We start from the raw sequence: 8,327 nt of genomic DNA on the forward strand, positions 1-8,327 counted from the left end.
ATCATGCATATAACTTCACAGAAGTCGCAGTTGGTTAATATGAGCCTTCTCAAGCTTCACGTATACTCAGAAGCTCAGCATGCACACTATCCTTCTGGAAAATCGATTTCGACCTGCCTCCTCCTACAGTCGGTCTGTTAAGGTCATGTGGAGCTTTTAAAAGATCGGCTGCTCTCTTCGCTTCTTAGAAAAGTTCGTGGCCTGCCCCAGATCTCTCTGAACTAAGCAACTCTCCCTACGAACTGAAACAAATAAAAGTCTGTTGTGTGAACATTTGAAATCAACGTACTGAGTCAAACCAGCTCCAAAGGGCTCATGATAACTGAGCAAGCTGCATGCTAGATGAGCAGCTCCCACCGTGAACTGAACTGAGCCAGAAGCTCATGAAAGCGTATTGATCAGCTGCTCTCTTCAATTTCAGAAGAGCATGGCACGAAGATATAGCATTTCTTATCTGATACAAAAATATACCAGTCGCACAAAAAAAGCCCATCAACGTCTGGATGGAGCTAGAATTTTCTTGAGCCCTCCTAGCATTATGGCCCTTCCTCTACACAACAGAGTGACTGGCATTGAAGAGTGATCTCTCGAGCACCTAAGCAGATTATTTAGATAGAGCTGGAGTCCTAGGTGAATATGGCAACCTCCTCCCTTGTCTAGGATGATGCTTGGCACTTTTCTAGAACACTTTGTTAAGAAAAGTGTAAATTTCCCTATTCTATATAGGATTGTAAGAGCATAGGGACAATTCCCAACCCTAACCCTAAGTGGTAAGATATATGTATTCTTCATCGTGTTGATAATGCAAGTAGCATATAATTACATATCATATGAACTCATCTCTCCCCTACTTTCTCAACGTGGTATCAAAGCCTCGAGTGCTCTGGCCTCTATCTAGAGAGAGTGTAAGCCCTTGCTTTGTCAAGGCATAAGCCGTTTCTCCCATCAAGGTGTAATCCCTCTCCTTGAGGCATCCCTTATGTTCTTACATCCTTAACAAAAATTCATGCACTCATCTTGTATAGGTAGAAAGCTACACTTTTGCTTTTTACAGCACCTCGATTTCAACTTTCTAGCTCAAATATCTCAGCTTTTACAAAACAATTTGTGTTGAGAGGGTGTTGTTCATTATCCCCACAAATGCAGCTTTTTTTTCAATAGCCTTCCATAGTGAAGCATTTCAGTGTCTACCACAAAGCCTCATTTAGTCTCCAGCAAGGATCCATTCACATTGTCATGATATTCCAGTCATGACTCTTAATAAAATGAGTGCGTTGAGAGTGCAACTACTTCATCGTTTTGTTTCTCAAGGGTAATTATGGGTATACAAATCTGATTCAAAGCTCATAGATCTTGTACACCTCATCTGCCTTTCCATCATCCTAGCTGGAACAGTTCAAATAAGGGAGACACTGGCTAATGTACATACACTAATGCGACCAAGAGTCCCCACAAGCACAGTTTCCTCCATTGAAGATATGAAAGCGTTGCATCTTTGAGAAGAATAGTTGGCTGCTTTATCTTTGGTATCACTGCAGTGGTCATGAGAAACCCGGAGATCCTTGACACCACATATGGGTGTCACCTTGGGTGTGTTGACTAGGGCACTAGACAGCTCTATATTGTACCCACATAACCCATCTCTCTTTGCATTAACGATGTCTCGTGACACCCAATGCAAACCTGTGGCATACCCTTCTTCCCTTATTTTGGGGGTAACATCTTCTAGCTTTGCGTGTATATTTTTGCTGTGGGGATGTCTTGTATCCCCCACCAAAAACGAATGCACAATTCCACTACTGTCAGGCCACACACTCTGTCCTGGCTTTTTCCATGATTGTTTTGTCGGTCTCATTGCCAAAACCTTTTTCTCTTCCTCTGGCATGTGAGCATCTGCATAGATGTTAGACATCAAGACATAAGACACAGCATCCTTTTCATCCAATTGCATTGCATATTCAAAGGCCAGTCTTCCAAGCTCCACATTACCACACTTTTGACACGCACCCAACATTGTATGCCACACCACAAGACTAGGATGGAAAGGCATCTTCTTCACCATGGCTACTGCCTCTTGTAATTGGCCTGCACGGCCAAGGAGATCAACCATGCCAGCATGATGCTCAATAGTAGGTGTGATGCCATAGTCTCTGCTCATGGCCTCAAAGTAATTCTGGGCCTGATCCACTAGACCCACGTGACTGCATACAGTAAGAACATCAGAGAATGTGACACCATCTGGCTTTATTCCTTCTCCTCTCATTCTCTCAAGCATATGGAAAACAGTTTCACTTTCTCCTACCTGGGCATATCCTGCGATCAGTGCGTTCCACGAGACTACGTCTCGAACTGGCAGCTTGTGAAAAGCGTCCCGTGCTGTTGCAAGCGAGCCACATTTAGCATACATATCCACCAGCGTGCTGCCAACAAAATGCTCTCTTTCCAGCCCCTTTCTAGCTACCTCAGAGTGAATTTCGTGGCCCCTGTCGATGGCTCCTATGCTGCCACAAGCTTTGAAGCTGCTAATAAATGTGGCAGCATCTGGAGAGAGCCCCTCCAGTTGCATCTGTTTGAAGCAGTCCAGCCCTTCCTCACCCAGCCCATGCTCAGCATATCCTGCTATCAGTGCAGTCCATGAGACTACATCTCGAAGTGGCAACTTGTCAAACACTTCCCGTGCTTCTACAACTGATCCACATTTGGCATACATGTCCACCAAGGTGTTCCCAACAACAAGGTCCCTTTCCAGCCCCTTTCTCACTATTTCAGTGTGTATTTGTCTGCCCTTGTGCATGGCTCCTATGCTGCCACAAGCTTTCAAGCTGCAGGCAAATGTGACAGCAGTTGGAGAGAGACCCTCCAGTTGCATCTGTTCGAGACAGTTCAGCGCTTCCTCACCAAGCCCCTGCTCATCGAAACCTGCGATCAGTGCAGTCCACGAGTACACTTCTCGAACTGGCAGCTTGTCAAATACTTCCCGTGCTTCTGCAAGCAAGCCACATTTGGCATACATATGTACCAAGGTGCTGCCAACAAAAAGATCTCTTTCCAGCCCGTTTCTGGCTATCTCAACGTGCATTTCTCGGCCCTTCTCAATGGCTCCTATGCTACTACAAGCTTTCAAGCTGCAAATAAACGTGACAGGATCTGGACAGAGACCCTCCAGTTGCATCTGTTCGAGACAGTTCAGCGCTTCCTCGCCAAGCTCCTGCTCCGCATATCCTGCGATAAGTGCAGTCCACGAGACAACATCTCGAACTCGTAGCTTGTCAAACGCTTCCCATGCTTCTGCAAGCGAGCCCCACTTGGCATACATATCCACCAAGGTATTGCCAACAACAAGATCTCTTTCCAGACCCTTTCTGGCAATCTCAGTGTGTATTTCTCGGCCCTTGTCCATAGCTCCTAAGCTGCCACAAGCTTTCAAGCTGCAGACTAACGTGACAGCATTTGGAGAGAGACCCTCCAGCAGCATATTTTCGAGACATTTCAGCGCTTCCTCACCAAGCCCATGCTTGGCATATCCTGCAATGAGTGCATTCCACGAGACCTCATTTCGAACTGGCAGCTTGTCAAACACTTCCTGTGCTACTGCAAGCGAGCCACATTTGGCATACATATCTACCAAGGTGCTGCCAACAAAAAGGTCTCTTTCCAGCCCTTTTCTGGCTATCTCGAAGTGGATTTCTCGGCCTTTTTCTGCATTTTTCAGCCTAGCACAGGCTTTCAGTATGGCCACGAAGGTATACTTGCTAGGGTATACAGAATCCTCTTGCATGTTGTGGTAGAGTTTGAGGGCATGCTTTGAATCCCCAAATTGAACATAACCCCAGATGAGAGAATTCCAAGAATATTCATTACGATCAACTAACTTGTTAAAAACCTGCTGAGCATCGCACATGCTTCCAACTTGAACCAACACTGAAACGAGGTAATTCCCCAGAGATCTATGATCTTCCAGCCTATTTTTGCATAAGTAGGCATACAAGCGCTTGGTATACCCTAGATGTTTCTCTGTTCTGCACTTATGCAAGATGCATGTTAGGTTTTGAACTGAAGGCCGCCGGGCCATCCGTTCCATAGACGTGAGTGCCTCATCTAAGCTGAGAGTTTCCCAGCGAATCCTGTTGCACGCTTCTTCGGCTTTAGATGAAATGACCTTTACTCCAGCCTTGCCACACTCCACCAGGCCACGGTTTTGGGCGTGATCAGTGGATGCTTTGGACTTATTCTCGAACATGTCTTTACCCAACCTGGATTGTCAGACTGGCCAATCTACCGATGCATCAGTGCAAAATCATTCAGTTGAGACTTGTCGCAAGACTAACTTTGTTTTCTCGATTGTGCCACCACTCGGAGGGGATCTCCTCCTTCCATAAACGCTCGATCCGATTACAACAAAAAACCAGTTGCCAAAGTGGGTGTCACCAAGCATATGATTTGGTCAAACCCTATCACTACAGCGCAGTGCTACGCTCACAAGTTCCAATGTTTCAAGACACTCCTATGGCAAGACAAAACCATGATAAGGCCAGTGGATGACTACTTCTTCGTTACCGAGTTTCAAAAGTGCAAAGCAATTAGTCTACCTTTGCCTATCGCTCCCCCTTACCAGTGCAAGGAGAGAGTTTTTGTACATAAACACTAGCCCACAGACGAAAGAATGATACTTCTAAAGAGGCGATCCGAGCTTCAAAAGTTGGACCCACGAAGCAAGAGATCTTTTGCGATTGCATTGTCTCTAAATACATCAAGCGTAGCTCAAAACATGCCTCGCTAGCTTCGCCAGCCAATTCAGCTATAGAAATGGCGTCGCGATACAAAGAAAACGACCTAGAGTAATTCGATTTAACAACTACAACAAGAACACAAAGCCAAAGGATCATTACCGGGAGAAATGCATTTTGTACCTACCATTCTAAAAAACCGAGGGAGAGCTGACATGGCATGAATACCACCTAGACTTCAATGAAATAATTGAAAGCAACAACCGCGAAATCGGAACCACACCTTCAAGCACAACAACAAGAACTATAGAGTCCGGGAAGTTTGACATCGGGAAGGAAATTCGCACAGCAAAAATACGTCCCCGGCCTTAGCAAAACTACCAACAACAAAACAATGTGGTGCCAAACGATATGTACTACAAAATGTATCGACAAGCAAACAACGAGTAGCGTACAATAGTGGCTGACATCATGCTAAAGAAAAGAATGAGGCCAAACAAAAGGGTGCACATGTTCTTATCTGGCAATGCGAATTCTAGGAAAACATTCACAGCCATGCTCATCGTGCAAGCAGTTCAACACCTATTCTCCCACAGGGAAACAAGTGACAGTGAACTCCCAAGAGTGCTTCTAGGAATATCGGCAAGAGGGATAGGGGGAATCACTATACATGTAGCACTACACTTACCGCTGATATCAGACATGTGCACATCACTCTCTTCAGATAAGCGTTAGAACATATCAGCCCAATACAAGAACGTGGAGCTCTTGCTCATTGATGAAATCTTCATGATGGGAATAAACACATTTGTGGTGGCAGACATGCGCATGCGTGAAATTAAACACAACCATGACCAACCATTCGAAGGAGTCAATGTATTGCTATCAGGAGACCTTTCCTAGGCATGCTCGATAAAAGACTCCTGGGTCTTTTCCCAACAACCAAGACAAACATCGATACTAGGCTCCTGTTAGACAACACACATACGCTATGTCGAACTCAGGATTCCTATGAGACAACAGCCAGGATCTTTCTTGGGACTCCTCAACAAAATAAGGATAGGGGAACAAACAGATGAGGACATTGCTATTCTGAACAACTTATACAAAAGAATAATTTTGACGAAGGAAACCACACCCCACCTGTTCTACACAAACAAAGCAAAGGATGAACACAATGACTATGTATACGAAATGATGCAAGGGCAACCACACATTCTCCCAGCTACTGACCACAAACACAGAACATGCAACAAGAAATTCACAATCCCACATGACACAAGGAAAACTACTGGACTTCAAGCAGAGCTAAAGCTAAAGCCAGGAATGATTATTGAAATATTCTCAGGAAACTTTGACATTAGTGATGAAATAGTTAATGGAGCTGATGGAATTTTTAGAGGATTTGACACAAGCAAACAAAAGGGAGTGGTTTGGGTGGAACTCAATGACAAAAAAGTAGGATAGAGGGCACGCAAAGAATACCAACAAATGAACAACATGCAAACACCCAGCAGTTGGACACCAATATTTGAAATCACTAGAGAGTGTCAAATTGGCAACAACACCTGAACACTACCACGAGGACACACAACCAGCATTTGCAAGAACAATACACCACTCCCAAGGACTGGCCATGGAATCTCTGGCATTTGACCCGTTGAACGTTCGAACACACGGTCTAGTATACACCGCGTTGTCAAGGGTGCAAGACCCAACAAACATTTACCTCGTCGAGGGCTAGCAACAAAGGAACATCAAGGTAGACAACATTGTTTTGCAAGAGATAAAGCGACTAAGGGCACAACATGTATGGTGTTTCGAGGATGCAACATCAATGAAATAAGCAAATATTGGTCATCCTAAACACTCGATTCTTTGCAATCCACAAAGAAGACATTTCAAAAACAACATTTCTTCTAGATGCCACTGTACTATGCTTGCAAGAAACCCATGAAAAACAACAACAAATGTGCAACTGCAAGGGCTAACCTGTGTCGCTACTACAACAACTATGCTTGGCCTAGCTACATACTTCACAAAAACATTACAAGAAACATACAGTCTCTCAATGAGCCAGAATGGCAGTGAGTGCCTCCTGGCAATACTAGCTACAAAAGACAAAGGACAATTGGCCATAATAAACGTGTACATGGGACCAAATGAAAGAATATCGACCCTCTTGGAGATGCTAAACGAACTGAGAAAAAATATACCGGAGAAAACACAGGTGTACATCGTGGAAGACTTTAATATAGATTACTGCTGCCATTCCATTAGCACGAGAAAACTCATGTTGTTCATGCAAACAAAAAAAATTACAAGTCATCAACATGCCTACAACAATCCACGATACAAGACACGGGCCTCTTTTCGACGTTGTCTTCCAATGCTTCGCGAGCATAGGCACAAAGATCCTCGTCGGTACAGTGGGCGAGTGGGGAAGGTGTCGGTGTAGATGTCAAAATAGCCGTGGGTATGGTTGGTATGTTCATCAGTACAGGTGTCGTTATATACCCACCCCTATACCCACACATATACCGACTGCTACCAACCCTTGCACTAGCACTTTCATTGACACTTTCACCGATGCCTGGGTATAACTTTCCCTACAGTGTCATTATTGTCACCTTCTTTGTGGCCCATATCGTCATCTTCATCCTCTTCCCTGGATTCATCGTCGGCATTATTATTTGGATCTTCTGCCTGCATCTCCGTATCCACATTCCTATCTTCAAAAATATGTTTGCTTCGAGAAGCAACTTGGACCACGTACCACCATCTTGGATCCAAACGATCTGGATGAAAGACCACCTACCTTGAAGATACAAATTAGGTGCTAGTAATTATATTGATTTATGCTCAAGTATAAAAAAATATATATATGAGCATCTACCAACATTTGTTTGAAACGAAGATATTAGCTTTTAATCAATTCGTTAGTGTATACCTATTCACAATGCTTTGGAAGAACAAAGGTATCACTTTCATTGGTCCAGGGTTTGGTGGAGTCAATGGCAAAGAAACCATAGCTGTCTCTCCTGACTGTAGCATTGGGACCATTGTAGATAGTTCTAAACCATTTGACATCAAGATTGGTATCAAAAGCACTTGCTCGGCTATTTGTACAAAGTTGGCCACGACTCCACAATCATATGTGACTCTCCTTGAATCAATGTGTTTCACACAAAAATGATTTCCATGTGACCACAATGCACTGTACTGAGACTGTACTTTTTGTATTACAAAAGAACATGATTAAAACAATGAGGATGCATTTTGTAGCAATTGTGATCATAAATACCCAAATTAAGTAGAGAGGTTAAAATCTTACATGTGGCATACATCTGACTGCAAGCTCCCTCTCTCAATTGGTTACGTCCTCTCCATCATGTTCGGCTTCACAAGGAGATTCTTGTAGCCAATCACGAGACATGTGTCTGGGGAGAAGAGCAAGGTCCGGTGGATATGGCACCCTTTGCCTATGCATGACTCTAAATCTCGACCTCTCATTTATTCTTTTTACTTTGGCCTCTTTATATCTCTCCGCCCTTCTTTGCATCTCAGGACTATTGAGGACACAAAAATTATTGAATTTCT

General features: G+C 44.0%; 1 pseudogene; it reads right to left on the reverse strand.

The window, feature by feature from the left end:
• Positions 1-1,196: 1,196 nt before the first annotated feature.
• Positions 1,197-4,627, reverse strand: LOC147885618 (pentatricopeptide repeat-containing protein At2g27610-like; annotated as a pseudogene).
• Between the last annotated feature and the right edge of the window lie 3,700 nt (positions 4,628-8,327).

Source organism: Dipteris shenzhenensis, chromosome 25, assembly GCF_047967505.1.
Source record: "Dipteris shenzhenensis isolate YYH24624 ecotype China chromosome 25, Dip_SZ_1.0, whole genome shotgun sequence".
NCBI lineage: Eukaryota > Viridiplantae > Streptophyta > Polypodiopsida > Gleicheniales > Dipteridaceae > Dipteris > Dipteris shenzhenensis.